The sequence below is a fragment of the Sus scrofa genome, chromosome 1 (genome assembly GCF_054392235.1).
Source record: "Sus scrofa isolate SSC_HxYL_T2T_F1_AM1 chromosome 1, Sscrofa_HxYL_maternal_Yorkshire_Landrace_v2.0, whole genome shotgun sequence".
In the NCBI taxonomy this organism is placed as follows: domain Eukaryota; kingdom Metazoa; phylum Chordata; class Mammalia; order Artiodactyla; family Suidae; genus Sus; species Sus scrofa.
In genome coordinates this window covers 73,193,757-73,211,473 of record NC_139383.1, presented here as the reverse complement: position 1 = coordinate 73,211,473, position 17,717 = coordinate 73,193,757, and positions in this window count along the sequence as shown.

Genomic DNA, 17,717 nt, shown 5'->3' with positions numbered 1-17,717 from the left:
AGAAAAAAAAAGTATAAGAAAACAGAATTTGGATTCAGTGTTATTGGGTTCAGGTCCAGGATATACTTATTTCTATTAGAATCTTGGGCATGTAACTTCGTTTTTAGATGCCTCACAGAAAGGGAAGGTGAATAAAAATACCTGTCACAGATTTTTGCTTGAAATGAGTTCATACCGATATCTCAGTATCAGTCATTTGCCTCTGAAAATTAGATTTTCTGTGTGCAGATGCTGCTTGGGTTTTATTTCACATTATTTTATCTTTAAAAAATTTCTAAATTTTTTATTTTATTTTTTTTTGCTATTTAGGGCCAAACTCGCGGCCTATGGGGAGTTCCAGGCTAGGGGTCAAATTGGAGCTGTAGCTGCCAGTCTACACCACAGACACAGCAATGAGGGATCGGAGCTGCATCTGTGACCTACACCACAGCTCACGACAACGGTGGATCCTTAACCCACTGAGCAAGGCCAGGGATTGAACCTGCATCCTCATGGATGCTAGTCAGATTTGTTAACCACCGAGCCACGATGGGAACTTCTTCACATTATTTAAAAAGGGAAAAATTGTAATATATTACATATCAACCTCCAACCCCCAACCAGTTTCCTAAAGCATAACTAAGATACATTAATACATCTTGAAGGGCTCAGGATAGGTCACCCCAAAATTTGTCACTTTGGCATAAGAATTATTTTAAGCGAAGGCATCTGAGGTCCTGAACTCTCTTCCTACTTTCATTTGTCATAAAATACCTTCCCTATAGCAACCCTAATTTTCTCTTCTTACAGATGAGAAGTCAAGTTGTACCTCACCCAGAGAGACATTGTCACAAACTGTCATCCCCTCTCTCTCCTCTCCCAAGGGCACATTTATTTTTCAAAGATGGTGTTTGTATAAATGCTCTTTCTCCCCTTCTTCTAAGAAGCCCTTTGTTCTCCCAGAAGTGCCTTTCTGCTCGTCTCCATCTCCCATGAAGATGGTATATAAACTACTCTAACCATCTCCTAGAATCACGTTTTTCTGTGAACTCCCACACATGCACATGAATAAAAATCTGTCTTTTTCTCTTACTAATCTGTCGTTTGTCAGGTTAATTTGCAGGTCTCCAAGAGCAGACCTAAGAGAGTAGAGAAAAAGTTTTCTTCTCCTGACACACCTGGATATTAGTAACAATGGTCATATTAGAGTCCAAAATGGCAAAAACACGGATCACCAGAAAACTGACACAGTTGCTTGATGTACAATAACATCTGTTCCATTGGGAGGACAATTTTCATTCCTTTCATTCCTTATCCGCCATTCTCTTCAAACTTTCTCAACTTTTCTGGTACTCATTGTACGGCTCTGGGCAAAAAAAAAAAAAAAAAAAAAAAAAAAAGGCTCCATATAGAAAAGCACTGGTAAATGCATTCAGGACCAGAGCCAGTGACAAAGCATGACTCACTGATACTCTGAGGTCACTGGAAGCATCAGCAACATCCAAAGACTACTTTCCCTCCCTGGATACTTGCTATGCTTTTCCAAATGTTTATGATTATTCCTGCTGTTCTACCACTTGAATTTGGACAGTAACTGGAAAACTTTCCTCCATGTTGTTGCGCTAAAATATAGTGAACTTTTGGAGCCGTAAATACAAAATTTTCTATCAACTTAAAACAAACAAACTCCATTGGGAGATATTCTATGAAGTTTGGGTATTACAAAACAAAAGGTGTTGTTTTGGGGAGATATTTGGCAGGCTATGCTTGCATATATAAAGCACTTAAGACAGTGCTTGGCACAAAGAAATTGTTAGCTATTATTTTACTTTTATGAACACAGTGTTCTCGTGGGGAAGACAGGAAAGTAAACACAAGATGGATGAGATCACTGCGGACTGTGATGAGCTTTCTGGAGAGATGATTTGTCATAATAGTGAATAATGGGGGAGGGACCGTCTTCATGTAGGTGGTCAGGATGGCCTCCCTGGAGAGGTGATGTCTAACCATCAACCTGGGAAATGAGAAGAAGCCAGTCTAGTAGGCAGCCAAGGCAAAGCATTCCAGGCAGAAGCAAGATCGAATCCTAAGGCAGAGGTGAGATGGAGCTGTTGGAAGGATGGTGATTAGAGGGTGGAGTGTTGTGAGACATGTTTTTATAGTATTTTCTTAGCCTCTTTGCTGAAAACTTCATCTTGTCCTTCCTTACTTTGTCCCGTCTTCCTGCTTGAGAAACAGTCATGGTGATGGTAAATGACTTAAGCTTAAGAACAAAGACCTAAAGGCATGGGTTATTCGCGGGGTCAGCTGAATGAGGACATAATACAATGGTTTAGGCACGCTGGACCTGTGCAGATTGGCACGCCATTTGCACAAGCATGATATGTCCTCTAAAGAATAAGAGAAAGAGGAACCTCATGGCCAAGTGGTTTATCAGTGGTCGTTAGCAGAATATGCATTAGAAAAGAGAACCAAGGTGCAAACCTAGGCACACAGGGTTGCCACAAATAGGCATGCCATTTTTGGAAGCACTGTGAGGATTCTCTGAAATGCTATGCGTAGATAACTAACTCAAATGCTAATGATTCTTAAATGCCTAAAGTTTAGAGTAAAAGTTTAACCATCTACCAGCTAAGTGACTTTTAAAATAATAAAAAAACCCTATATCCTGCACCTACAACCTCCTTTTCGCTTGACATAATCCTCAAGGGCACAATAAAAGCAGTGTGGTTTCTTGAGGCAGGGCTCTTGGTCCCTGAGACCTTGAGTCCCCTGGTTCCCACCTTTACTTAAGATAAATGTCTCTGTGTCTTGTTTTATGTTAACTTTCTTTCCTTAAGTTCCACAGCACCTGTTCTTCAGCCCCATCCTGCTGAGCTGGTCTTGGCAGTGGAGAGTTGGGAGAACTCTGTGAGATGAGGCCAGAGAAATAGTCAGGACCCAGGTCCTGCAGAATCTTGGTGGCTATAGAGTAGAGTTTGGATTCTGTTTTAAGTGCAGTAAGAAATTATTTTAAAAAACTTTGGTAGAGGGATGGAATGATCAGATTTCTGTTTTAAGATCACTTTTGCCAAAGTGATTGGGCTAATGGAGATTTCACATGGAAGCTGGGAGACTAGTTATGAGACTACTCCATTAATTCAGGTAAGAGATGAGGTGACATTGAAGATGAATAGAAGTCAGGGATGAGGACTATTTTGGAGGAAGAATGATTGGCCTTGATGTTGGGTGAAGGACTCAGGGGATGACACTCATTGTTCCTAGTCCATTGCATTTCCACTGCAGCACAATGGGAACTCCTTGGGGGATGACACTCAGATTCCTGGCTTTGATGACTGGGTAGATGGTGGTGCCATTGACACAGAGAGGAAATACCAGATAAAAGGACACTGGCAGAGTTATTGCTAAAGTCTGGGAATAGACACACCTGCCCATAAATGTAGAAGTATGTTTGCCATGTCTTTTGGGAGGTGGCAGTGTGGCTGCAAAATGAATAGGTGGTGTACAGGATCCACATAACACAGCAGAAGCCTGAATTATGATGATTTGCTTTAGTTCTTTTTATAGCACCTGGTGACTTTTACTTTGGTGACTATGTGATACATAGCTTTTTGTTGTTTTGTCTTATTGGTTGGAAATATGAAACTGGTGGCTATTTTGGTTGTATCCCCTCAACATCAGAGAAGTCTGTCATTCCCCAGTAGGCCACAGCTGCAGTGTGTCCTGCCTCACCTTGCAGACTAATAGAGTGCTAGTGGTTGGGAACAAATGACCATTCTGAAGAGATTAAGTAGGATACTTTGAGGTGAATGACCCAACAAGTTGTAGACCACTACTGAAAAGTAGCAGAATATGCCACCCAAAAGTACTTTGAAATAAAGATTGTTTTGTGCCAAAGACAATTGAGAGAAAACAGATAACAAGAAAAACTCTCTGTCCTCTATTTACCCCAAAGCAGGACATCTATTTGTAAAATTGCCCCCCTCCCCTCTATCAGGAAGGACAAAAGCTAACCACAACTCTAAGACAACTCTAGACCCTCATTAGCCCAGAGATGGCATCAGAGGAATCTGCGTAAAAACTTGATTAACTGACCCTTGTCTTCCATTAGTTTCCCCACATATTTGCCTTATAATCTGCTGCCCTAGAAACTCAAAGCCCTTTTCCTTTGTCTTGCTACATCTCTACTTTTTTTTCTTTTTGCTCTTTTGCCAAGTTCTAGCCACCTCTTTGAGTTACTCATCTTTGAGTGCTCCTGTTTGTATGCACAGCACAGATGTTAATAAACTTCTTTGTTTTATTTCTCCCTTTTGTTAGTGTGTCTTTTGTCAGTCTAATTTTCAGGGCCCCACCCAGAGATCCTTGTAGGGTAGAGGGAACAAGATTTTTTTCCCCTTATCTACATGACTAAGAACAGCAAGTGTACACTGAGAACCCCAGGAAGAGAGAAGTTCTGGTGTAAAGAGGACCAAGGCTGGCTGCCTCATTTACTAGCTGTGCTAGCTAAGTGAGACCATAGGCTTCACTGAATGCTGGTTTCCCCATCTATGAAATGTTTTTTTGGCAGATGGGAGAGTGAAATAAGAATTAAATAAGATGCGAGTTCCTGTTGTGGCTCAGCAGAACAAATCTGACTAGTATCTATGAGGATGCACGTTTGTTTCCTGGCCTCGCTCAGTAGGTTAAGGATCTGGTGTTGCCATGAGCTGTGTTGTAGGTTGCGGATGTGGCTTGGATCTGGCATTGCTATGGCTGTGGCCTAGGCCAGTGGCTATAGCTCTGATTCGACCCCTAGCCTGGGAACCTCCATATGCCGTGGGTGTGGCCCTAAAAATACAAAAAACAAACAAAACCCCCCTCACCCCCCCAAATTAAATAAAGTGGAATATGGTAATGAACACTCTGGATTGTGCTATAGAAATAATCCCTGAAATTCCATGGCTTCAGTGGCTTAACACAACCAAAGTGGATTCAGATGTGAGTCAGTGGGGATTCTTCTTCTTCTAAAAACCCTGAGATTCCTACATGATCATCTTGTGATGCAGCCTCAATGTGTGGCCTCCAAGATTATTGAAGAAAGGGGAGAGAGGATGTAGGACTATGTAGTATATTGCTAATGTTCAGACCTGAGAGTGATTTACGTCACTTCCATCCATTCCCCACTGGCCAATACAGAGTCACGTGGCCCCAAAGAACAAAAACGTAGTGAAAAATGTAGCTTCTCAAATGCCCAATAATAATAAAATGAGATTTGGTGATATAATGGCATTGCCTCTATCACATGTAGGTAATGTGTTTTATAAAATATTATCTCCAGCTTTTCTCTAGTAAGGGTAATTTGAAATGACTAAAACAGGAAAGGAAGGTAATGAGCAAAGGGTATAAATGAGCCATGAAGACGGATAATCCACGTCTGAATAATGGGGAGATAATTGCCCTTTTAAGATGGCATGGAAAAGCGGTCTGAAGATAAGAATGGGAGTGGAAGGTGGAGCACTGTAGACTGAGAATTGGAAAGAGAGAAAATGTTTTAGTTGGTAAATTTCACAATTGTGATGAAAATGTGCCTGGAGAAGAAAGTTTTATGTCTGAACCAAAAGCAAATGCCATTTTTAAGAGCCAACAATTTTGTAGCCAGCAGAAAGGTAAAGTTTACAGTATTCATCTGAGGGTAAGAAATTCCAAGATGAAGATCTTTTTATCAAATAAAAAGAGCTATGGCTGGAAAGCATTTCCAAGTTAAATGTTAAGGACTAAAGACACCAATAAATGGAGATTTTCAGCATGACTTAGGCACATTAGAAAAATTAAACCCTGCCTCACCTTCTGGTGTTCGAAGATATGGCACAAGCGCTCCAGGGCTCAAGGCTCTGCTGTGAGATGTGTCACCTTCAGTCTTTGAGAAGGAGACACTGGGAACCTTATGTACAGGAAGAAAAATAATTTTCCTTCAACCTTTCTGTGTTCAGCTAAGGCCCCTGTATCAAAAAACAGATTAACAAGAGGGAGGCAAACAAAAGTTTATCAACATGTATACTTCCTGAATCCATGGGAGACAACCAGGGAAAAATGAGGAACTCCCTAAAGTGGCTTAGAACTCCAGCTTAAATAAATCTTCAGCTGATGACAAAGATGTGGGCAGGCTATTTAATGAGGAAGTTACCAGGGAAAGCTGGTAACCAGGGTAAGATTTGTGGTGCAGTTTTAAGTGGTGCCTTCTCCACTGACAAGAGTCTTTTGTGATTTAGTGAACCTTCTCTTCCTGGTACAGAGAGGGAGACATACATGGAAATTTTCTTTGTAAATGTAAATTTCCCTAACGTAAGGGAAACTTCTCCTCTGTTTTCTGAACTTCTCCTGTGTCTGCTGTTTCTCAAAATAATCAACTCAAAATAATCCTCATGCTGAAGAGGCATATTTTGGGATGGGGCATTCTGCCATCCTTCTCCAACGTACTCTCCCTCATCCTCTCTGAGCTTCTCTCTTGCCACCCTTGCTCACCCTTCTCCAGCCACACTGGACATTCACTAGGTCGTCGGATATTCTGGCTTGGCTCCAGCCTCCCAGCATCCACTCCAGCTCTTTCCTCAGCCTAGAAAACTCTTCCCTGAAATGTGATGTCTACCCTGCCACTCTCTCACCTTCTCACTGATGCTTACTCTGTCCATTCTATTCAATACCTTTAAAGATACTGAATAGTTTACTGTGTATAATGTCTATTGTTTGTCTCCCCCAGTGGAACGTATGCTCCCCAAAGGTAGAGGTTCTTTTTTTTTTTCTCTTTGAAGCCCGCACCCACAGCACATGGAAGTTCTCAGGCTAGGGGTCGAATCGGAGATGTAGCTGCCAGCCTACACCACAGCCATAGCAATGCAGGATCCAAGCTGCATCTGCGACCTATACCACAGCTCACGGCAACTCAGGATCCTTAACCCACCGAGTGAGGCCAGGGATGGAACCACATCCTCATGGATCCTAGTTGGGTTCATTAACCGCTGAGCCACAAAGGGAACTCCGGGTAGAGGTTCTTTATGATTGTTTATTTCACTCATGTATATTAAGCACCTGGTAGATGCACAAAAATATTTGTTACATTGAATCGTTTACACAAATTACTAACTAACTCCTAATGGGTTAAGTGACATAAAGGTTTGTTTTCCCTTAAACAACTGCTGTGAACAGAGAGTGCTTGTGTTGCCCCAAATGATGGGGGAAGGGTGGAGGGAGGTGGAAAGGGTACAGCAGGGAAACCAAAATTAAGAAAATCAGTGTGAACATTTAAAGAGTCTTTTTGTGTTGCTGATTTTGTATTTCAGGCTCTGACCAAAAGCGATAGCTTTATTTAAACCACAATTTTTAGTTTTTAGAGTAATTTCTTTGGAATGTTTTTCTTTCCTTCTAAAACAAGTGAACTCTGTGAAGAACATAAGCTTCAGTTTCAGCTCAAGAGAGAAACCTTTAGGTGGAGATAAAATAGAAACCAGCACCTCTATTCAATCTTTCAGTACCTGGTCTGTTTGAAGAGCAGACGTGTTTGGACAGTGATGCTTAATGAGATCATTTCTGTTACTGTTTGTGGAGGACTTAGCTTTGCCTTGTTTTCCTTTGGGTTTAAGAACTTGGGCATTTTAGAATGCTTTCTTAAGATTAAATACAGAGTTTTAGCTGCTTTGATGCGGTACAAGGGGACAGCAAAAAAGACTGTTGAAAATAATCTTAGAAACACTTGAACAGCTACTGAAACTGTGTGAAAACACGTAAAAAAAAGTCAACATTTTATACAGAAATTACATTTTACACAAAACAAATTTTGAGCTCATGATGGCATTGGTGGTTGGTTCGGAAACATTGTCTCTGTTCTAGAAAAGGTAAATTTTCTGGAGTTCCTGTCGTGGCTCAGTGGTTAGCGAATCTGTCTAGGAACCATGGAGTTGTGTGTTCGATCCCTGGCCTTGCTCAGTGGGTTAAGGATCCCACGTTACTGTGGCTGTGGTTGTAGGCTGGTGGCTACAGCTCTGATTAGACACTTAGCCTGGGAACCTCCATTTGCCGCAGGAGCAGCCCTAGAAAAGGCCAAAAGACTAAAAAAAAGAAAAGGTAAATATCCTTTTGAATGGATGCTCCAATTCTCACCTTTGCTGCAGTGATTAGCTAGCCCTGGTATTAAGGGTGGAATTTACCTTTTTTTGGCATTCCCTGAAATCCCTCAGCCTGGAAAAGAACCCTTTTATCCTCTAGGCACAGGTGTGTGGTGGACATTTTGCATCATTTAGCTACAGTCCAGAAGATTTGGAGGAAGTGAGCTAAGAGATAAGTCTGGGCTCCATGGTCTGGTGCCTCAGACTCTAAGTCCTAGAGCCACCTGTCTGTACCATTTACCTCATTCTACACTGGGTGTTATATGAAAATGAATTGCAGTGCCAGGTCCTAGCCATTAATTTCAGAATATCCAAACTATGTAAGAGCAGTGAGACATTTATTTATAATTTTGTTCTAACTTGTAATTCTTTACCCAATAATGGTGGATTAGCCCCCTGCTGCTGCTTTATTAGAATGTCAGCTGTAATAAATAGCTCCTCCACTACGTAATTACTTTGTCACAACAATCAGAATTTTAGTAAGCACGTTGATAAAAGTGAAATGAGATTCTTCATCGTATGCTAAGTCTGATTATTTTGCCCTGTATTTGGGGTAGAGTCAATCCCTTCAATGAAGCCACTTGTGGTCATGAATATATTCTATAACCTTGGGAAGAGCAAGCGAAGGGTTTTTCCTTGAGGGCCGTGATGTGGGATGGGACTTCTGTGATAGGGGAGTCACCTTGCATTCTCACTTTAATCAGAATTGTCCCTAATTGCCAGTAAATGATCTGTGAGGCAGAAGGAAGTCTCCTCATTTGTCTGGCTCTGAATTTAGGCAGAGCAGTATCTGAGCCAACCTGTTTGTCAGGCTGGGGAATTATTTCTGAAAGCATCTCTAGGGAAGGAAATGCCCACCCCTCTTTGAATAACCCACTCCTGTACTAATATGGGCGGCATTTTCCATTCAAATTCTCTGCAGGAAGAGAGAGCCATGCTTTGCTCTCTCTGGGCTGGCTGAGGGGCCTGGAGTGTGGGTGACTCATGGCTCCCAAGATAAGGAATTGTCAGCCCTCACAGGGAGAATTGTGATAAGAGAAGGAAGGGGAAGACAGTAGACAGATCAGTTTGAAGAGCAGTGTAAAGGTTAAATCCTGCCAGAAAAAGGAAACCACAGTTTCAAGGTTGAGTAGAAAATGAATATTTCCCAATCCTGAAAGTGTCCCCACATGGATCTTCTTAAAAGTTCACATTTTACTGACCAAATGGCAGAGAGGCCCGAACAAGTAGCATTGATTATTAATTCAATAGCATTGATTGTTAATCGGTAGATACAAATGTTTTATTTTTACTGACTTGTCAGGTACCTGGAAGCGGTGTTTAGTAGCAAGCCAAGAAAACTCTGCGGTGGGTTTGAGATACCCTTCCTTCCTCATCCTCCACCATATTAAATACCATGTCACCATACTGTGTTGCTCTAGTTTGCAATAGAAAAGGAAGGGTGGACCATGGAAAAATAGCTACGAAAGAATGATATCTGTCAATAAGCGACATTCCTCAACACTCTGATGACCCTAGGGCTAGGCTGAGTCATGTGTGGGTTTGGGGTACATGTCCAGTGGAACCCAGGGCTCCTTTCATGTGGGATCATTCAAGTTCGTTCCACAGCCGACCTTGAGGTCGGTCACCAGGAGTGGCAGCAGAGAGAGAAAGAGATTTTGGAAAGGATGTATTATTTGATATATGAATGAAAAGGTGTTGGTATCCTTGGGTGAGTCCCTGTTGTGGCTCAGAGGGTTAAGAATATAACTGATATCCATGAGGATGTGGGTTTCATCCCTGGCTTCACTCAGTGGATTAAGGATCTAGCATTGCTGTGAGCTGCGGTGTTGGTCGCAGATGTGGCTTGGATCTGGTGTTGCTGTGGCTGTGGTATAGGCTGGCAATTCGACTCATTGAGGCAGAATAATAATTCAGGTAGTCGATGTAGGAACGTGGGCTTCCATGCCTTCTTTGATATGGCTATTGATTAACATTTGTGCCTTAAGGCCTCCAGGGAGTAACATCCCCACAGGACTTGTTTACTACAGGGAGTGTACCTATGCCCAGATGGACATGAATCTCTAACCCACTGTGACTCAGTCTATGGGAAGAGAAGGGCAAAGAAACCATGAGACTTATGGGACATTTCCAACCCTTAAGACTCTTATTGGACAAGGACTGATATAGGTAACTGGGCAAGGCCAATGGGAGAAAACCATCTTTAAGGGATAAAAAAAAACCCTATGGACAATAGAGAGGGGACCACTTCTCTCCCCTCCCAGCTGTTCTGGGAGCTGTTTGGTTTCCTGTAATAAAGACTTTGCTTGCTTGCTACCTGTGTGTTTGCAAGGTTCATCGTTCAGTTGCATGAACAAGAACCTGCATTCCAGTAACATCTTTCTGGCATCACCCCAGCCTCAGAACTGCCATATGCCTTGGGTTCGGCCCTGAAAAAAAGTGTTAATATCATCATCATAAGGAATAGAATATTTTAACACTCCAACATTTACTTTATAGTTCAATTTTATTTTTATTTTGAATTATGTTCATGGGGGACAGGTCACCTTTCAGGTGAATATTCTTGGCCTTCCTTTGCCCAATCCCATGGCCCAGTGAGACTGGATCCATTGCAACTGATTTTACAGGTGCCTCTGGTTAAACTAGAAAAGGGTTATTTTTTCCCATTCCATGGCCCCTAATCAAGAGAGCCTAGAAAAGGCCAGAGAATAAGTGATCAAATGCAAGCCCTGGGACCTATGTTTGGCAATGGTAAAAAAAAAAAAAAAAAAAAAAAAAGTAAAACCTACCCAACAAGTTCCTCCTGTTTCCACAAGTAATCAGGGCAAATGTGAGACTGTAAAGTCTAGAAGAGAGATTTCAGACTTCCCTTTGGAATCACCCTTTCCTGGGCCTCTGTTATTTAGAGTACTTTCTGAATGCTCATGCTCATGTGCATGCACCATCCTGCCCGCCCCGGCCCTTCTGGTGGTCTGGGCTGCCTGAGGTAATACCATCAACTTCTTTGATATAGTCCAGAGCTGAGCCAACGTGGAAAGTAATGAGCTTATTGGTAAGATGTAACTGTATCCCCTTTTAACTCTCTTAGATTTGATTTATTAATTCTTTTTGCACGCAGGGTTCATGCGCTGATGAGGGCCAGCTGGTGGTGTGCTCACCAGCCACGGCTCTCCCTGACCCTGGGAAAGGTGGGAGAACTATTACATGTATCACAGGGCTTGAAACTGTCTCTCTCTCTCCCTGCAAGTTAAGAAAAATCTCAAGCACCATCCAGATTCTTTTATGAAGCTCCATCCTAGGCTCTGTGGAGGCAGGGCCCAGAGCTGTCACTGCCAGGAGTGGATCCTCCTTAGGACTCAGTTTGTCAGGTTGTTTTAGAATTCTTGGGTTTGTCTGGCTTCCTTCCTAGGACCTTGAGAGTTTTGATACAGAAACTTCCTTTTCTCCAGTTTTCAGACAATCAGAGAAGATTTGGCCACGGAAACAAGGAGGAAAAGGATAGAAAACACATTGACTTAGAAATACAGATGGATATTTAAGAGAATGAAAAGACAACCTATATAAGTGGGGAGAAAATATTTGCAATAGACACATCTGATGAACGATTGGTATTCCAAATATATAAAGAACTATTAAAACTCAGCCATAAGGAAACAAACAATTGAAAACTGGGTAAAAGATGTGAACAGATACCTCCCCAAAGAAGATGTACGGATGGCAAATGAGCATGTGAAAATGCTCATGATATATCATTGGGGAGTTGCATATTAAAATGAGATACCACTACACACCTAAAAGTATGGTTAAAATCCCAAACACTGATAATACCAAATGCTGGCAAGGATGTGTAGCAACTCTCACTCATCGCTGGTGGAAATGCAAAATGGTGCAGCCACTTTGGAAGATAGCTTGGCAGTTTCTTCCAAAACTAAATATACTCTTACCACATGATCTAGCAGTTATGTTCCTTGGTATTTAGCCAAAGTAGTTAAAAAATTATGTCCACACACACAAAAAATGACTCATGGATGTTTACGGCAGCTTTATTCATAATTGCCAAAACTTAAAAGCAACCAAGATGTCCTTCTGCAGGTGGATACGTAAACTGTGAGACGTGCAGACAATAGAATATCATTCACTGCTAAAAAGAAATGAGCTATCAAACTGTGAAAAGACTTGGGGGAACCTTAAATGTGTATTACTAAGTGAAGAAGCCAATCTGAAAAGTCTACATTCTGTATGATTCCAACCATGTAACATTTCGGAAAAGGTAAAATTATAGAGAGAATAAAGAAATCAGTAGTTGGCTAGGGTTGGGGGGAGGAAGTGATGACTAGGGAGAGCACAGGGGCTTTTTAGGGCCATGAAACTACTCTGCGTGATACTGTAACAGTGAGTACATGATATTACACATTTGTCCAAACCCAGAGAATATACAACACAGAGAGTGAACCCTAATGTAGACTGTGGACTTTAGTTAATAATCACATAATATTAGCTCATCAACTGTAGCCAACACACACTCATGCAAGAAGTTAGTAATAAGGAAGCTGGGAAAGGGGGAGGAGATAGATGGGACTTCTGGACTTTTGGCTCAGATTTTCTGTAAACCTAAAACTGTTTTAGAAGAAAGTCTGCTAATTAGAAGAAAAGTGAAGGATGGATTTGAAAAGAGTGTGGGGAGTTCCCGTTGTGGTGCAGCAGGAACGAATCTGACTAGGAACTAACTACAAGGTTGCGGGTTCGATCCCTGGCCTCGCTCCGTGGGTTGAGGATCCTGAGTTGCCGTGAGCGGTGGTGTAGGTTGTAGATGCAGCTTGGATCCTGCATTGCTGTGGCTTTGGTGTAGGCCAGCGGCTATAGCTCTGATTGGACCCCTAGCTTGGGAACTTCCATGTACTGCAAGTGTGGCCCTAAAGAGCAAAAAAAAAAAAAAAAGAAAAGAAAAAAAAAGAAAAAGAAAAGAGTGTGGGGAGAAGCATGCCCTTAGAGGGTCAAGAGAAGTATGGCATGATGGGTCTGATTTTTCTGAGCCACCACAAAGGCAGATCCTGGAGCTGGTATTTTTCACCACCAGCGGTCCAGGCCAGTGGATTTAAGTTACTGGTCTGCTGAACAGCACTCTACTGTTTGCTGTCTTCAAACTACTAATGGTATCACAGACTTCCATCTCAGGGAGGTAGGAGAAGAAGAAAAGGACTTTTCAACTGACTTTAAAGGCAAGAAATAGAAAAGTCCAGAGGCTTTTGTAGCCCATAGCATTTGAAAAGCTCTTCAAATAAACCGTTTCAAGTCCTGGAGTTGCAGCAACCTTGAAATAGGTGATTATATGCTTTGATGTGGTGGTTTGTGCTGCATTCGCAATATTTACCCCACTTCTCTGTGTGCGTGTGTGTGCGTGTGTGCGCGCAAGTGCGTGCGCGTACGTGTGTGTGCGCGCGCGCGTGTGTGTGTGTGTGTGTGTGTGAGTGAGAGAGAGAGCGAGAGAGCGAGAGAGAGCGAGAGAGAGAGCGAGAGAGAGCGAGAGCGAGAGCGAGAGAGAGAGAGCGGGAGCGCGAGAGAGAGAGGGAGAGAGAGAGAGCCACAGAGACCAAAAGGAAGGAAGGAAGGAACTTCGTGTTCTCTGATGTCTTGTAGTGGTGGAGTCTAACCTGATCTGGTGTTTCTTTTAAACGGATTTCGTGCAACTACCCACACGTCTTAATCAGCATGTCTCTGGACTTACATTCCTTGAGTCCACATCCTGTTTCTTCCATTTCCCACCTTGCCACATTTTTTTTTTTTTTTAAATGTGCTGCCAATACCTTCAAGATCTTTCCTCTGTTGTCCTGGGGCTGTTATGTTGTTTGTTGCATTTTCTTCCCTCCCTCTGAAAGGTGCATGTATCTTGCTCAGGCTGGAGGGTGTCTGCTTCAGCCTCTGTCCATCTCTGGGGCTTTAATTAGCCTCGGTGTGCGATGACCCAAATATCTGAAGGGAGTGAAAAAACAGTGGCATGATCAATTTTCACAGCTTTATACTTGACACTTTCAGAAGGCAAGTGCTACTTTCTGAAGAAAGCACATGAACGTTGTCTTAAGGAGAACCGAAAGGCCAGGGGAAGGACCTGGTCTAGCCCCAGCCAAATATGCGAATTTTTTTTTTTTTTGCTTTTTGCTTTTTAGGGCCACACCTGCAGCATGTGAAAGTTCCCAGGCTAGGGGTCGAATCAGAGCTGCAGCTGCCGGCCTACACATAACCAGCAATGCAAGATCCGAGTCTGTTTGCAACCTACACTGCAGCTCACGGCAACACCGGATCCTTAACCCGCTGAGTGAGGCCAGGGATTGAACCTGCATCCTCCTGGATAATAGTCAGGTTCATTACCACTGGGCCACAATAGGAACTCACAAATATGTGACCTTGAAAAAATTACTCAACCTATCTAAACCTTAAGGGCGTCATATGCAAACTAAAGATATTCTTCTTGCTGAAAGGCAGAGGACTAGATCTTGGTTTTCCCCTGGTCTTGCCAGATTTAAAGTTCCGTATTAGAACCTAAGAAACACCATTTACCTGGATGGATAGATCTTAACTGTCTCCTAGGCGAGTTGGGTCATATTTCCTTTGAATGCCCCACAGCCCATCACATGCTATTAGTAATCTTAACAGCTACCCTTTCCTGAACAATTTATGAACCACTTACCTGCCTGTGGACTCAAACTTGTGGAGCAATGGTTATTATGGGGAGAGAGGGAAGGGAGTGGGTCATAGCCTGGTGCCAACTGCCCACCCAGGGACTCCAGCTTCTGCCAGCACACAGCTCCGCTGGGTGAGCAAGCCCTACTCAGGAGCTGAAGGAGAGTAGGAGGGGGAAGTGTGCAGATCTTTATCGCTCCTCTTGCTGAGTCCTGAGTCTGACACACACAGACTTAGCTCCAGGGCAGAGGCAGCCCTGACCTGGAAAATTAAGTGTCATCGGAAAAAAAAAAAACCCAAAAACCCATCTAAGTATTCACAGCACTTCCTCTGATGCACCTGCAAAGCTGAGCTGCTGGGTGGTTTAGGTTAGGGGTGGAGAGGAGCATCTGAAAATTATCCACATGAGAATGAAAAATGCAAGTAAGTATGACAGGCCTTGGTGAGAGGGTTGCCTAATGAAGATTCAAGGATGGAGGGTAATTCTTCCTTTTAAGGCTTCATCTTCCTTCCCTCCCTGCCCTGCCTTTGGGAATTGAAAATTACTTTTTAAGATGTTTTACATTCAGTCCCCCCTGCCCCCTCCACTTGGTGCTGAGATGGGCCTAGAGGCAGCCTGGGTTTTTTTTTTTTTTTTTTTTTTTTTTAATCCTCATGGACCCTCGGTCAGGTTCTTAACCCACTGAGCTACAATGGGAAATCTGTGCAAATATATATATATTTTTTTTTTACTTTTTGGAATTTTTATTTATTTATATTTTTATTTATTTTTAATTTTTTTATTACTCAAATGAATTTATCACATCTGTAGTTGTATAATGATCATAACAATCTGATTTCACAGGATTTCCATCCCACAGCCCAGGCACATCCCCCCACCCCCCAAACTGTCTCCTCCGGAGACCATAAGTATTTCAATGTCTGGAGTCAGCATCTGTTCTGCAAAGAAGTTCAGTCTGACCTTTGTTCAGATTCCACATATCAGTGAAAGCATTGGATGTTGGTGTCTCATTGTACGGCTGACTTCACTTAGCATGGTAGTTTCTAGGTCCATTCGTGTTGCAAAAAATGCAAAAATGAAGGTATTTCCTTCATTTTAATGGCTGAGTAATATTCCATTGTGTATATGTACCACATCTTCTGGATCCACTCCTCTGTCGATGGACATTTAGGTTGTTTCCATGTCTTGGTTATTGTAAATAGTGCTACAATGAACATCGGAGTACATGTGTCTTTGTGAGTCATGGTTTTCTCTGGATAGATGCCCAGGAGTGGGATTGCTGGATCAAATGGTCGTTCTATGTTTAGTTTTCTGAGGAATCTCCATACCGTTTTCCACAGTGGTTGCACCAATTTACAATCCCAGCAACAGTGTCATAGGGTTCCTTTTTCTCCACACTCTCCCCAGCACTTATTGTTTGTAGACTTTTGGATGATGGCAATTCTGGCTGGTGTAAGGTGGTACCTCAGAATGGTTTTGATTTGCATCTCTCTAATAATGAGCAATGTTGAACATCTTTTCATGTGTTTCTTGGCCATCTGTATGTCTTCTTTGGAGAACTGTCTGTTTAGATCTTCTGCCCGTTTTTTGATAGGCTTGTTTTTTTTTTTTTTTTTGGTATGGAGCTGCAGAAGGTGTTTATAAATTTTGGAGATTAATCCCTTGTCAGTTGATTCACTTGCAAAGATTTTCTCCCATTCTGTGTGTTGTCTTTTTGTGTTGTTTAGGGTTTCTTTTGCTGTGCAGAAACTTTGAAGTTTGAGTAGGTCCCATTTGTTTATTTTTGTTTTTGTTGTCAATACTCTGAGAGGTGGATCTGAGAAGCTGTTGCTGTCGTTTATGTCAGAGAGTGTTTGGCCTATATTTTCCTCTAGGAGTTTGATAGTGTCTGGTCTTATATCTAGGTCTTTAATCCATTTGGAGTTTATTTTTGTGTATGGTGTTAGGGAGTGTTCTACTTTCATTCTTTTCCATGTGGCTGTCCAGTTTACCCAGCACCACTTATTGAACAAGCTGTCCTTTCTCCATTGTATATCCTTGCCTCCTTTGTCATAGATTAGTTGGCTGTAGGTACGTGGGTTTAATTCTGGGCTTTCTATCCTGTTCCACTAATCTCTATGTCTGTCTTTGTGCCAGTACCATGTGGTTTTGATGACTGTTGCTTTGTAGTATAATCTGAAGTCCGGGAGCCTGATTCCTCCAGCTCCATTTTTCTTTTTCAGGATGTCTTTGGCTATTCTGGGTCTTTTGTACTTCCAAACAAACTTTAAAATATTTTGTTCGAGTGCTGTGAAAAATGTCCTTGGTACTTTGATAGGGATTGCATTGAATCTGTAGATTGCCTTGGGTAGTATAGTCATTTTGATAATATTAACTCTTCCAATCCACGAGCATGGTATATCTTTTCATCTATTTGTGTCATCTTTGATTTCTTTCATCAGTGGCTTGTAGTTTTCAGAGTACAGGTCTTTTGTTTCTTTAGGTATGTTTACTCCTAGGTATTTTATTCTTTTGGATGCGATGGTAAATGGGATTGCTTCCCTAATTTCCTTTTCTGCTCTTTCATTGTTAGTATATAGAAATGCCGTCAATTTCTGTGTATTGATTTTGTATCCTGAGACTTTGCCAAATTCGTGGATGAGCTCTAACAGCTTTCTGGTAGAGTCTTTAGGATTCCCTAGGTATAGTATCATGTCATCTGCAAATAGGGATAGTTTTACTTCTTCCTTTCCAATTTGGATTCCTTTTATTTCTTTTACTTCTCAGATTGCTGTGGCTAGTTCTTCCAGAACTATGTTGAAGAGTAGTGGCGAGAGCAGACATCCTTGTTTTGTTCCTGATCTCAACGGGAATTCTTTCAGCTTTTCACCATTGAGAATGATGTTCGCTGTGGATTTGTCATATATGGCCTTTATCATGTT